Source organism: Erinaceus europaeus, chromosome 6 (assembly GCF_950295315.1).
Source record: "Erinaceus europaeus chromosome 6, mEriEur2.1, whole genome shotgun sequence".
NCBI lineage: Eukaryota > Metazoa > Chordata > Mammalia > Eulipotyphla > Erinaceidae > Erinaceus > Erinaceus europaeus.
The window spans coordinates 77,611,903-77,626,978 of record NC_080167.1 but is presented as its reverse complement, the minus strand read 5'-3'; the positions used below and the strand labels follow the sequence as shown (position 1 = coordinate 77,626,978).

Sequence of the window (15,076 nt, the reverse complement as noted above, 5' to 3'; positions counted from 1 at the left end):
AAGGCAGTTCAAGTCAGAAAGCAGCAGATACAGAGACTCCGGTTTCCTAAATAACTCGTAGGTGAAATCACTGGGGCTCACGGGGGGGGGATTTTTTAGAAGAGCTGAGTTCTATGGACTGCAATGACTAGAGACAAACAAAACAGTGAAATAACCTCAGAGGTCAAACTCATGCAGTTGAATGAGAAGATAACTGTATCTGTGCTGTTGGATTTAAAATGTCTTTTCTCTGAAAGGCAAGGATACTAGGCATTGATTTTTTTTTTAATTGTCTAACACTGTCCTCCAGCGGCAGCTCCTCTCTTAGCACTGGGGGGAAAAAAGTCCTAAACTGAACAACCTTACTCTTGGCCAATAGCCAAACAGCCAACAGCCCCAAATTCCACAATTATTTTGGTTTTCCGTAAGGTACATCTTATAGGTCTATGGATTTTTGTGCATATGTGTATGTAACCTATAAGGCATAAGATAACCCAATCCAATAGCCCCAAATTCTAGAATTATTTTGGTTTTCTTACCGTGGAAAATTTACATACATCTTTGTGTGTGTGTGTGTGTGTGTGTGTGTGTGTGTGTGTGTGTGTGTGTGTGTGTGTAAAAGTAATTTTATTAAAACATGTCATCCATTTCACAAATAAGGATGGATTTTTTTTTAGAACAAAACTTTAGGTTACAAAGGGTTAGAGCATTGGCAAACTGAAAGCTACCAATGCATCAGCAGACCCTGGTCTACTTACTGTGTCTTTGGTGCACATCCTTGATCTCAGCAAGACCTACCGACATCTATGGGGCTCCAGGGGGAAAACTAGCAGATGTGTTCTACTAATGAAAGCTAACAGCTGCTGAATCAGGCAGAATATCCCCAACAAGGAGAGTGGACCAGCAAGAGGATCCCCAAGGAGCAACTGACCATCAATAGAAGCCTAGAAGGCAGGATAGCAGTTGAAAATCATTGACTCCTGACCCAGCAAACTATGGAGACTTTCAACTTTTTCTGGGTGTTTTCTGCTCTTAGTGAATTTGCACAATAAAGCCATCTCCAGACTGTACACAATTTAAACGGATATCACATATTTAGACAATAACAAGTTATGGAGAGACATATCTACACCATTGACACTATATTTACAACATCTGTTTATAATCTTTAAAGACCATTTGATGAATGTGTGTATGTGTGTGTATAAGTACCTATAACTTACCTATAACCTTAGCCAGATAGATCAAAATCTATTGGCCCTGTCAGTATCTAAGATACTGTTATTAGCAGACAGCCTTAAACAGCAGAAAGCATAGTGAGGTCAAGTATATTAAGGTAAATCCCAACCACTGGAATTTCAAAGAAAAACAAGCTCAGCTCAATCAACACTACCTGAGCCACCAGGCCACTACGTGCTGCTGCTGACTTGTTACCGTGGATTGTCTCCAGACACCAAGTCGGAGATGTCAACCTCCCATCTCCTCTTATGGTGAGATCTTTCCTCACACATGAGACCACCTAGTTCCATTTCCACGGCACGTTTTCTAACAAAGTTACAGAGTAGACATAGGCTTGGGCCTAGGATGCTGGGCACAGGTGTACATGTCCCCATAAGTAAGGGGCAATTACATGCCTCAGACAAGAGTCCTTCATAGTCCTTCCCGATTAGACTCAGACCTCACAAGCCTGGAATTCTAGTGGAAGGGCCTAAAGTAGGCATCGCATGTACTTGAGGGTTCTTATTCATTAAATGTTTTGTCCTGCTTCCCATCTTTCTGACTTTCAGTCACCAAGTTCCAGGTGCTACTGTATTACCCTCCTGACTTTCCTGGGCAGACAACCTCACCAACATGACCCAGAATACAGCTCTCCAGAACCCTGCCCCACCAGGGAAAGATAAATACAGACTAGGGGTATGGATCAACCTGCCAATATCTATGTCCAGTGGAGAAGCAATTACAGATGCCAGAACTCCCACCTTCTGCACCCCATAAAGATCTTTGGTCCAGAGTCCCAGAGTGATTTATGGGAACAGAAGTGAACCAGAGGGCTCTGTACCACTATTCCACCAGGATCCAAACTTTTTGTCACCAGGAAGCTTGTTTTTATAGCATCAATGAAAGGGAAGTGAATTTGGAAAACACCAGAGGAAGCTTTGCACAGTTTCACTTATCTGAGAGAGAAGGGGGGTGGGGAAAGACTCCTGGAAGTAGTAATAGATGCCAGGGGGTGAACTAGAAAGGGGGTAAAGGCAGGACCACTATAAAAATTTGGGACAGGGGTACACACACACACACACACACACACACACACATTAGTTATAGAATCAGTCTATATTGGTGTTCTTGGGAGAACTTTTCTCTCAGATAAGTGAATCTGTGCATAGCTTCCTCTGGTGTTTTGCACATTAGCTTCCCTCTCATTGAAGCTATAAAAACAATATTCCTGGTGACAAACACTCCCAACATCACCCAGGTGAAATGGAGGAGTCAGGACACTGATTTCTGGTGGTGAGAACCATGTGGAACTGTACCCCTATTACCTTACAGTTTTGTGAATGAATATTAACTCTCTAATGGCAAATGCTAGAAGAAGAACTCTCTAATAAAAAAAAAGTAAAAATAAATTTAAAAGTAAATAAAAAAGAGATGAGAACTGTCTGGCAGTTAGTATGTTGAAGTGTTATTAAATGAGGTAAAAGCTAGAATAGAGGTAGGAAAGACCCTTCAGGACCAGCAAGATGGCTGAGCCAGACAGTTGCCCACTTTGCCCTGTGCACCACCTGGGCTCAGGCCTGGGACTCACCACACTGTAGAAGATGGCAGGCAGTGCTGAGGGCTTTCCTCTCTCTCTGTCCTTATCTGGGAAAAACAAAACAGCTTTGGAGGAGTGAAACCCTAGGCATGAAAAAATAGAGATATTATGAAAGAAAGGAAGGAAAGAAGGAAGAAAGGAAAGACACAAAGAAAGGAAGAAGGAAGGAAGGAAGGAAGGGAGGGAGGGAGCAAAGTACTTCCTTGAGTACCTTTGTATCCACAGGCCAACAACCTAGTTGGTGGAAGCAACAATTTCCTACACAGAGTTCATCCTAATATTTACTTGTATTGATACCTCTTCAATATAACACATTTAATTATCATATGAAATCTGATTTTATAAAAATGTAAATGTTTTTCTTCATTTTTGCTGCAGGGGTTTTCTACGGGGGTTGCTGTCTGCGTGATACATTTTATGCTCCCAGCGGCCAGCTTTCCTTTCATTCTTTTTTACTCATTATTTTTTTATGACAGAGACAGAGAGAAATAGGCTGAGAGAGGGCGAGATAGAAGGTACAGGGAAGGAGAAACAGAGCTCTCACTGCAGGCCTGAGAGTGAGGCAGCTTCCACTGGGGAGGACACGGGACGAGGCCTGCCAGCTGCCTGCCTGCTGTGTGTGTCTGTGCGTCTGTCTGTGTGTGCCTCACACCCGGGCGGTCACCCACCACAGTGCACAAACTGCCCCTGGTGTGTGCAAACAGAGGACTCAGTGCAAAGACCAGGCCCGAGGTGGTGGCTCAGCTGGAAGAGTACACGCGTTACCACCACATTGCAGCTGCAGTTCAAGTCCCGGGTCCGTGTGTGTGTGTGTGTGTGTGTGTGTGTGTGTGTGTGTGTGTGTGTCTGTGAGAGAGAGAGAGAGAGAGATTTATGAGCTGATGAGCAGTGCTACAAGGGTCTCTCCCCTTTGTCTTCTCTCCCTGTTTCCCTGTCTCTGTGTCACCATCAAAAGAAAAATGAAACAAAACAAAAGAAAGAGAATAATAAAAATAAAAAGGTCTCCAGGAAAGGTGGAGTCCGGCAGGCAATGAGCCTCAGAGATAACCATGGTGTGGAAAGAGCAGGAAGAAAAGGCCACTTCACGCTAAACATCTAATGAAATTAAAGGTGTGTTGTGTTCACCTTGCTATTGCCTACCATGTGCTGTCTATTTTTTTAATTTATTGATTCATTTTTTTTAAATTTATTTATTCATTTCCTTTTGTTGCCCTTGCTGTTTTATTGTTGTAGTTAATATTATTGTTGTCATCATTGTTGGATAAGACACAGAGAAATGGAGAGAGGAGGGGAAGACAGAGAGGGTGAGAGAAAGATAGACACCTGCAGATCTGCTTCACCGCCTGTGAAATGACTCCCCTGCAGGTGGGGAGCCGGGGTCTCGAACCAGGATTCTTACACCGGTCCTTGTACTTTGCGCCACCTGCACTTAACCAGCTGCGCTACAGCCCAACTCCCGATTGATTCATTTTTTTAATTTTACAAAATTGCCTGTCAACAGGGCTTTGAATTCACACCATTCCCACCACCAGAGTTCTGACACCTCAGTCTCCCCACTGCGAGCCACCCCAGTTCCCCTAAGGTTGTAGACATGGGCCACCCTCCATCTCTACAGCCTATTTTTTTTTCTCCTCTAGGGTTATTGCTGGGCTCGGTGCCTGCACCATGAATCCACCGCTCCTGGAGGCCATTTTTTCCCCTTTTTGTTGCCCTAGTTGTTGCAGCCTCGTTGCAGTCATTATTGCCATTGTTGACGTTGCTTTGTTGTTGGATAGGACAGAGAGAAATGGAGAGAGGAGGGGAAGACAGAGAGACAGGGGAGAGAAAGATAGACACCTGCAGACCTGCTTCACCGCCTGTGAAGCGACTCCCCTGCAGGTGGGGAGCCTGGGGCTCGAACCGGGATCCTTACGCCGGTCCCTGCGCTTTTCTACAGCCTATTTTTTCATTATCTTACAGGGGGCTTCATGGTTCACAGTTCATTCACTGACACACAGGCGCAATCCCACCTGCCCTCCCTGTAAGCTGTGGAGATTCCTGGGTCCCTGGTCCTCAGAAAGCAGAGAAGAAGCTCCTGTAAGCTCCAAGGGGAGGCAGTGACATGGCCTTGTGGCTGAGGTTTCGGGACCCCACCACCAAGCACATCTGCACTCAGCTACCCTGCTACTCTGCTACCCTGGAGGGCAGCAGCTCCTGCAGGACCCGGGGTGCAGTGGCCCAACCCCAGGTCCCTGCACATCCTTTCAGGACAGCAGTGCAAGAGCAGGAGGCCGAGGCTCAGTGAGAGCAGGGACAGAGTCCCCCTGGATATGCCACAGGGGTGAGGAGGATGGGGGCTGTGAGTCTCATCAGGAGCAGGAAGGGAACAGAGAAGGGCCCAGCAAGGCCACTTCACTCAGGTGGCCTGGACTGTGTCCTCCTGGTCAAGGTCACAGGGAAGACTGAGGGGCTGCAGCAGCTAAAGCAAATCTCCCTGGGCCTTTTAGAGGTGGTGTTCCAACGAGTCACTGGGAGATGGAAGCAGTTGAATAAAACCAGGGGCACCTGACCATGCTTTACCCATTTCCCAGCAGCACAGGGGAAATCCATGATGTGCCCTTCAATTGCTCTTGTTCTTAATATTTTTCTTTAGGACACAAAACATCTGTCTCATATTTCATGAGTTGAGTGAGGAAAGCACTGTTCAAGCATCACATCATATTTTCTTTCAAATAGTTTATGAGATCCTAAGGAAAAGGTAAGAAAGAAAGGGAAGTAATAACTGTTGACTCACCTGTAAAGAAGGAAGCTTCACAGGCGGTTAAGCAGTGCTGTTGGTGTCTTTCTCTCTTCCTCCCCCTACGATCTCAGTTTCTCTGTCTTTATTCAATAAACAAGTAAAGTAAAATAAATCTTGAAAAAATACTTGTAAATGGTTGCTCTGATACTGATATCTTGAGGTGTTTCCTATATGAAGGCTGAATGTAGCAACACCTATTGATGAGGATGATTCTTTCTCCAAGTTCTGCCTCCCAATCCCACCCCAGCACATACATTTACTTTCAAAGATCAACATACAGCAGGGTATTGTGACCCAAATGTAGATACACACGTTGTCTGTCTCAAGGAGAACTAAGTCAGCTTGACATGTTTATATAGAGAGACCAATGCAAAGAAGCTACCCAGTGTCTTAAAAAAATTATAGTGACTGTTCTTTCCTTTGCCTTGGTTCTAAATCTGTTGAATTTGGATTTTAAATGGGCCTGGCCTATTGTTGAGTCCAGTTACCCGCCTAAATCTAGGTGCAGGTTGTCTGTTTCTTAAAAAGAAAACATAGCATAGCATGTGGCTGGGGGTCTGATCCTCCACACTGCAAGTGAAAACACAGGCAGGCAATGGGCGGGACTCCTTGCATAGAGGAGCAGTGCTTTGCATGTCTCCCTCTCTTAAAGGATACAGAATGGAGACTGGCAGGGAGGCCTCTCAGCTGTCCCATGCAGGTGCAAGTTTCTGGGTGGGATTGATCCCCAGACACAATATTTGAGAAAAATTTTAAAAAGACTTTGTATTATTTAAAAGATTTACAGTTAAGAGAACAATATTACCATGATTTTATTCAAAAAAGCCAATCTGCAGTCCTGGAGGCTGGCAGAGTGGTTGGAGTTTTGGACTCAAGCATGAGGTCCTGAATTCTACCTCCAGCATCACATGTTCCAGACTGATGCTATAGTGTTTTTCCTCTCTCTCTCTCTCTCTCTCTCTCCTCCGTTTCTCCCTCACTGATTAATAAATCTTTTAAAAGAGCTTCAGCATATGTAGAACCAGAGTTCAGACAGACCTGGGATCCCACACATACAAATCCAGATCTCTTGCCACTGAACCGCCTCCCAGGTTGCATTAACTGGCTCTTTAAAAGATTATGATTATTTATATGTGTGTACATATATTTTATAATCCTTTTTTTGAAAAAATATGGTATGCCTCATGAATCTGTGTGTAATCCTTGAGCAGGGGCCATGCTAATCTTCTATGTATCATGCCAATTTTTGTATATGTACTACCGAAGCTAGGACTATATTATAATCTTATTTAAAAAGTGTTAAGAGATGGAGACAGTTGGAGTCAGGCAGTGGCACAGCAGGTTAAGCGCACATGGCGCAAAGCTCATGGACCAGAGGAAAGATCGCGGTTCTAGCCCCTGGCTCCCCACCTGCCCGGGAGTCCCTTCACAGGTGGTGAAGCAGGTCTGCAGGTGTCTGTCTTTCTCTCCACCTCTATGTCTTCCCCTCTTCTCTCCATTTCTCTCTGTCCTATCCAACAACAACGACATTAATCACCACACAATGTTAAGCAACAAGGGCAACAAAATGGAAAAATAAATAAAAATAAAAAAGAGTGGAAAAGAATAGACAAGAAAAAAAAAAGAAAGGGAGACCTTGGTGACAACAACAACAACAAAAATAAAATAACCTATTTATACTTTAGAATTGCAGAATGGCTAGGGCAATGGCTCTGTACGAATTAAGTCCTGAATTCAATCCCCAGATTTGCATGTGCCATAGTCATGCTCTGTTTCTCTTTTTTGTATTAATAAATAACATTTTTCCTTTTTTTAATTTCCTTTTTAAAATTTCATTTTTTTAAAATAAAACTGCGGTTCCTGCCCGGTTCCTATCCAGCTCCAAGATCGGCTGCTGCCTGGCTCTGTGGGGCTCCTAGTGCAGTTCCCACCTGCCAGCATCCTGGCTGCCCCATTATGTGAGTAGGCAGAGTGCAGTCTCTCCAGGACTGTCCCCACAGACACAAGAACCCCAGGCGACCCCTGCCCACCCCCCACCACACACGGAGCCCTGCCAGGCCCAGGCCACCAGGACGAGGGGGGCTGGGGGTGGGTGTTGGCAGTGCCCTCCAGGACCAGCAGGTTGCAAAGTGCCAGACCTTCAGCCCAGACCCAATCCACAGCCCGGGCCCAGGGCTCAACAAGGGTTGGAGCCAGCTGGCTTGGGGCACCCCTCTGAAATGCATGTCTCTTCTGAGAGAGACAGAGGCAGAGAAAACACTCCACTTCTAGTAGTGCGAGGAGACCCCCAACCTGGACCTGCACCCCGTGCCCCAGCCTCCTTCACCCTAATTTGGGAGCTTGGTTCGCCATGTTGCCCCAGACCAAACTCGAAGTTCAGGATTCCAAACAGCCGTCCCCGAGGACCTCGTCGTGGGCCACACGGAGAGGAAGGACAGCGGGTGCACATTTCGAGTGGGCGGACACACGGAAAGTTTTCTGGGCCTGGCAGCTCCTGAAGCCAGGTCGGTGGGTTCCGGGGTCCCCTCCTGCCAGGGCGTTTGGGGTGGGCGGGAGGCGCACTGCCTGGACTCCAGCTGCGCTGGCGGGTCCTCACCCTTGGGGCATTTGGAGCCACCAGCACTGACAAGCTGGGTGAGGCCCAGGGACCTAGGACCCCTCTCCAGGCAGGAAGGAAAGGGAAGGCCGGCTGCCCAGACTCTCGGACGGGGTCCCTATGCTCGCGCTCACGGAAGCCAAAAGCAGCACGATCTGGGGGCGCGCAGCCACCCTTCCAGGTTGTCCCTGCCAGGGGTGCGGGGTCTGGGGGCTCGCGGTGTGCCCCTGCCAGGGATGCACATGGCTCCATCTCGGGGAGCGCCCTGCTGAAGGCTGCTGGGTGCTGGAGGTTTGGGGGTTTGCGCAGCCACCTCTATGGGGTGCGCCTGTCCCGGGTTACTGGGTCCGGGGGCGCTGGCCCCTCTGCGGCTGTACCCCAACTTCGCCCCTCACCCCACCCAGCACCTTCCCAGGCGGGCACAACAACCCAGCCTTCAAGGGCACAGGAACCAGGGGCCACTTACTTGGAACTGGAGGAATCTCACTAGATGGGCTCCAGCACTATGGACCTGGCCACTGGTTGCTGTCTGGCACAGCACCTTGGGGAGTCCCCAGCAGTACTTCCACACGGGGCCTCCACACAGTTCTTGCTGGGCGCTCAGGGCGCAGGGCCCAGGCCTCAGCGGTGGGGCCTATGGGTGCAACAGAACGCGGCATGGCTCAATGCTGCCTGGGGGTGATGCGATGCTATGCTACTCAATGTGACAGGGGGCGACAGGGTCTCAGGGCGCCGGCCTCAGGGCTCCATGGTGCTGCTGTGGATGCAGCTGGGACAAAGGGAAGAAGAGAAGAATGGAAGACAGGGGGAGAGAAAGACACCTGCAGACCTGCTTCACTGCCTCTTTCTCTCCCCCTCTCTGTCTTCCCCTCCTCTCTCCATTTCTCTCTGTCCTATCCAACTACAAGGACATCAATAACAACAATAATAACTACAACAATAAAACAACAAGGGTAACAAAAGGGAAAATAAATATTTTAAAAATTAAAAAATAAAAATATTTGTATTATCTTTGTTTATTGGATAGTAACAGAAGAAATCAAAAAGGAAATGGGAAGTAAAGAGGGAGAAGAGAGAGAGAAAGAAAGAGAGAGAGAGAGAGAGAAACCTGCAGCACTGCTTCACCATTCACAAATCTTTTCCTCTGCAGGTGTGGTGGGGACTCAAATCCAAAATAAATTTTAAGAATCTAACTCAACTCATTTTGTGTTGATGGTGTTAGGGTTTAGAGACAGACTTAATTTTGAATAAAATCTAGAGACAGGATGTAAAGTTCAAAATCTCAGAGCCAGAAAAAGAAATAGGGCTTTGCCCAGACCCATCCCTGCTACCTGCAGGATGAGACTGCGTGAGAGGAGGACAAAGCAGTAGGAATATAATGTCCCTTTGGAATATATGTCCCTTGGAATATAATATCCCTTTGGAATATATATCCCTTTGGGATACAACTAAAATAGGCCTACTAGCTATCTTCAAAATGGAGACCCCAAATCTTCATCTGCAATATTCCAGCCTTTAGGTTCATGATGGGTCAACAATTTGTTTGGCTTTATATATTAACTATTTTTTCAGCCACCAGGTTTCAGATGCTACCAAGATGCCTACCGGACTTCCCTGGTTGGACGACTCCACCAATGTGTCCTGGAGCCCCACTTCCCCAGAGCTCTGCCCAACTAGGGAAAGAGAAAGACAGGCTGAGAGTATGGATCCACCTGTAAACACCCGTGTTCAGGATGGAAGCAGTTACAGAAGCCAGACCTTCTACATTCTGCACACCATAATGTCCCTAAGACAATACACCCAGAGGGATAAAGAGTACGAAAGCTTTCAGGAGGGGATGGCATGCAGAGTTCTGGTGGTGGGGATTGTACCCCTCTTATCCTATAGCCTTGTCAATGTTTCCATTTTATAAATAAAACTTTAAAAAAGAATAGCGGGGTCCCGGAACATGGTGGACTGAGAAGCTGCTAGTGGCTTGAGCTCTGACCACATTGTCTGGAAATGGTAGGATTTTCTGCCTTCAGTACGCCAGTCAATAAGGGGTCCTAGCGGTGACACCAAGGAGGTGACTATAACTTAATTTGGGTTAAAAATAGAGTAGAAAAAAAGGAAAAAAAAAATTCTTTTAAATTATTATTCCCAAAGCGAACCTCGTCCCCCTCACTCCCCCCTTAACCAATCCCAGGGGACCACCTCCTAGCAGGCTCCTCTGCTGAACTTCTTTCTTTACCAAGATTCCTATCCCACCAGGGAGTACCATTCATTCTAGGTCTATTCCCTTCTGAAACCTTTGGCCTTTTTTCTTTCTAAGTAGCCACCTCCACACATAGCTAATTAAATAATAAAAAAATAAACAAATAAAAAACTCTTTCCTTTAACTGCTCTTTTTTTTAAATTTTTTATTTAAGAAAGGATTAGTGAACAAAAGCATAAGGTAGGAGGGGCACAACTCCACAAAATTCCCAACACCCAATCCCCATAACCCACCCCCTCCCATGGTAGCTTTCCCATTCTCTATCCCTCTGGGAGCATGGACCCAGGGTCGTTGAGGGTTGCAGAAGGTAGAAGGTCTGGCTTCTGTAATTGCTTCCCCGCTGAACATGGGCGTTGACTGGTCGGTCCATACCCCCAGTCTGCCTCTCTCTTTCCCTAGTAGGGTGTGACTCTGGGGAAGCTGAGCTCCAGGACACATTGGTGGGGTCTTCAATCCAGGGAAGCCTGGCCAGCATCCTGGTGGCATCTGGAACCTGGTGATTGAAAAGAGAGTTAACATATGAAGCCAAACAATTTGTTGAGCAATCATGGATCCCAAGCTTGGAATAGTGGAGAGGAAGTGTTAGGGAGGTACTCACTGCAAACTCCAGTGTAGTCCTGCTTTCAGGTATATATTTTGCAGTAGTTTATGGATACGTATGCACATAAGCTCTCTCTCATAGAAACTGGTGTATATCTAGGTTATGGGACTTTGTTAGAAAGTGAACTACCTGAGATGAAATTAGAGTGTACTATTAAAGGAAAGGTCTCACCCGAGTAATGAAGCTGAAGGGTTGTCATTCCACACGTGAAGTCTCTGGATACATTGTGAGGTGAAGCATGTTGAGGTAGCAATCGTTGCTTTGGTTAGGTTGTGATCGGCAGATGCAATGTTATTTGGTTTGGATTGGGAGATGCATACGGGAAAGTCGGCCCTATCCAAGGGTTCCAGGACTGGGGGAAGTAGGGGCTCTATAGTGAAGATGTGAGGTTCCTGCTGTCTTAGGGTTCAAAAAGACAATCAATAGTTAATATTATCATCACATTATTTGTTAATTGGGTTAACTTTGAAAAGTCCCTTTGTTATGGTTTGCTGGACAGTATCCAGTATCTTGTATATATCTGTGCTATTGGAAGCTTCTAGTCTACTTGGTCTAGGCTTTTGAGAGAGTCCGCATATCAAATACATAGCCTATATATTAAAAAGATTCAGTTTGTCTTTTGAGAAACTTTGAGACATACAATTGATTTCCCCCTCTCATATTAATTAGCTCCTGATTTATATGTCTACATTTTGCTAGGAGTGTACATAAACACCATTCCCACCACCAAAGGACTGTGACCCATCCCTCCCACCCACTCCCACCCCCCACTGGCCCAGGAAGCTACATGCCTACCACTCACCACTGGGTTTTTACTTTGGTGCCCTACTTACAATTTGATCAGGTCCTGCTTTTAGTTTCTCTTTCAGATCTTCTTAGTCAGCTTCTATTGATGAGTGGGATCATCCCATACTCATCTTTATCTTTCTGACTTAGCTCACTTAACATAATTCCTTCTAGTTCTGTCCAAGATGGGTCAGAGAAGGTGGGTTCATTGTTCTTGATAGCTGCATAGTATTCCATTGTGTATATATACCACAGCTTTCTCAGCCACTCATCTGTTGTTGGGCACCTGGGTTGCTTCCAGGTTTTAGCTATTATGAATTGTGCTGCTATGAACATAGGAGTACACACCTCTTTTTGGCTGGGTGTTATGGAGTCCTTGGGGTATAACCCCAGGAGAGGAATTATTGGGTCATATGGAAGGTCCATGTCTAGCCTTCTGAGAGTTTTCCAGACTGCTCTCCACAGAGGCTGTACCAATTTACATTCCCACCAGCAATGTAAAAGGTTCCTCTGTCCCCACATCCTCTCCAGCATTTGTTGCTGCTGTCCTTTTTGATGTATGCCATTCTTACAGGAGTGAGGTGGTATCTTAGTGTTGTCTTGATTTGCATTTCTCTGATAATCAGTGACCTAGAGCAGTTTTTCATATGTTTGTTAGCCTTTTGGATCTCCTCTGTGGTGAATGTTTTGTTCATTTCCTCTGCCCATTTTTGGATGGGGTCATTTGCTTTTTTGCGGCTAGGTTTGCTGAGCTCTTTATATATTTTGGTGATTAGTTTCTTGTCTGATGTCTGGCATGTGAAGATCTTCTCCCATTCTGTGAGGGGTCTCTCTGTTTGTTTAATAGTTTCTTTGGATGTGCAGAAGCTTTTCAATTTGATGTAGTCCCATTGGTTTGTTTCTGCTTTGGTCTTCCTTGCAATTAGGTTTGATTCATCAAAGATGTCCTTGAGGTGGATGTGGGAAAGTGTTTTACCGATGTTTTCCTCTAAGTATTTGATTGTTTCTGGTCTGACATCTAGGTCTTTGATCCATTTGGAGTTGATTTTTGTTTCTGGTGAGATAAAGTGGTTCAATTTCATTCTTCTGCATGTTTCAACCCAGTTTTCCCAGCACCATTTATTGAAGAGAGCCTCCTTTTTCCATTTAATCCTTTGGGCCCCCTTATCAAAGATTAGTTGCCCATAGGTGTTGGGATTTACTTCTGGGCTTTCAATTCAGTTCCACTGGTCTGTATGCCTATTTTTGTTCCAGTACCATGCTGTTTTGATGATGATGGCTTTGATGATGATGCCTCCATTTCTGTTTCTTTTCCGTAAGATGGTTTTGGCAATTCTAGGTGTTTTCAGGTTCCAGATAAATGATTGTAGTATTTGTTCTATTCTCTTAAAGAAACCTGGTGGAACTTTGATGGGTATTGCATTAAATTTGTATATGGCTCTGGGGATAATATTCATTATGATGACATTTATTCTTCCCATCCATGAGCATGGGATATCTTTCCATTTCTTGGTATCAGTTTCTATCTCCTTGAGTAGCGACTCATAGTTTTCAGTATACAAGTCTTTCACTTCTTTGGTCATCTTTATTCCTAGGTATTTGATTGATTTTGCTGAAACAGTAAATGGGAGTGATTTCTGGATGTCTTCTTCTTCAGATTTAGTGTTTGCATAAAGAAATGCCACTGATTTTTGTACATTGATTTTGTAGCCTGATACCTTGCTATATTGCCTAACAACTTCCAGTAATTTTCTACTGGATTCTTTAGGTCTTTCTATGTATACTATCATATCATCTGCAAATAGTGAGAGCTTGACTTCTTCCCTTCCAATCTGTATCCCTTTGATTTCTTTCTCTTGCCTGATTGCTATGGCAAGAACTTCCAATACTATGTTGAAGAGTAACGGTGACAGTGGACAGCCCTGTCTAGTCCCCGATCTGAGGGGGAATGCTTTCAGCTTCTCTCCATTGAGTATGATGTTGGCTGTAGGTTTGCGATATATAGACTCCACTATCTTGAGGAATTTCCCATCTATTCCCATTTTCTGTAGAGTTTTGAGCATGAATGGGTGTTGGATTTTGTCAAAGGCTTTCTCTGCATCTATTGAGATAATCATGTGGGTTTTGGCTTTGCTTTTATTGATGTGGTGAATAACATTGATTGATTTACGGATGTTGAACCAGCCTTTCATTCCTGGGATGAATCCCACTTGGTCATGATGAACAATCTTTTTGATGTGTTGCTGTATCCGGTTGGCCAAGATCTTGTTTAATATTTTGGCATCTATGTTCATCAGAGATATTGGTCTGTAGTTTTCCTTTTTTGTTCTGTCCCTATCAGCTTTTGGTATCAGGGTGTTGTTGTCTTCATAAAAGGTGGAAGGGAGTATTCCTGTTTCTTCAATCTTATGGAATAGCTTAAGAAGTATGGGTATTAACTGTTTCCTGAAAGTTTTGTAGAATTCATTTGTGAAGCCATCTGGTCCAGGACTTTTGTTGTTGGGGAGATTCTTAATAACGGTTTCAATTTCTTTGTCTATGATTGGTGCATTTAGATTTTGTAGTTCTTCTTGGTTCAGTTTTGGAAGTGCATAGGTTTCTAGGAATTGTTCCATTTCTTCCAGATTCTCTAGCTTGGTGGCATATAGTTCTTTGTAGAAGTTTCGCAGAATTCTCTGGATTTCTGTGGTGTCAGTTGTGATATCTCCTGCATCGTTTACAATTCTATTAATTTGAGTCTTCTTTTTTGTTTGGTGATTCTGGCTATGGGTTTGTCAATTTTGTTTAATCTTTCAAATAACCAACATTTGGCTTCATTGATCTTTTGTATGGTTCTTTTATTTTCGATGTTGTTTATTTCTGCTCTAACTTTAGTGATTTCTGTCCTTCTGGTTGCTTTAGGGTTCCTTAGTTCCTCTTCCTCTAAGTCCTTGAGGTGTGTAGTAAGGTCGTTCATTTGGACTTCTTCTTGGTGTTTAATATGTGATTGTATGGCTATAAGTTTCCCTCTCAGTACTGCTTTCGCTGTGTCCCAAATATTTTGATAGGTTTTGTCTTCATTTTCATTAGTTTCCAGGAACATTTGAATTTTCTGCTTGAGTGAGTCTCTGACCCAGTGGTTCTTAAGGAGCATGTTGTTTAGTTTCCAAATTCTATGTCTTTTAATAATTTTCCGTTTGTTGTTAAAAGTTAGTTTTACTCCACTGTGGTCTGAGAAGATACTTGGGATGGTTTCAATGCTCTTGAATTTATTGATGCTGTCTTTG

The 15,076-nt window shown here is 44.7% G+C and overlaps 1 non-coding gene across 1 annotated transcript; it reads right to left on the bottom strand.

Annotated features, from left to right (window-relative positions):
• Positions 1-6,739: 6,739 nt before the first annotated feature.
• LOC132539138 (U6 spliceosomal RNA) lies at positions 6,740-6,846 on the bottom strand. The gene has a single exon (XR_009550444.1). It is a non-coding gene; the product is annotated as a U6 spliceosomal RNA (small nuclear RNA).
• Positions 6,847-15,076: the final 8,230 nt, after the last annotated feature.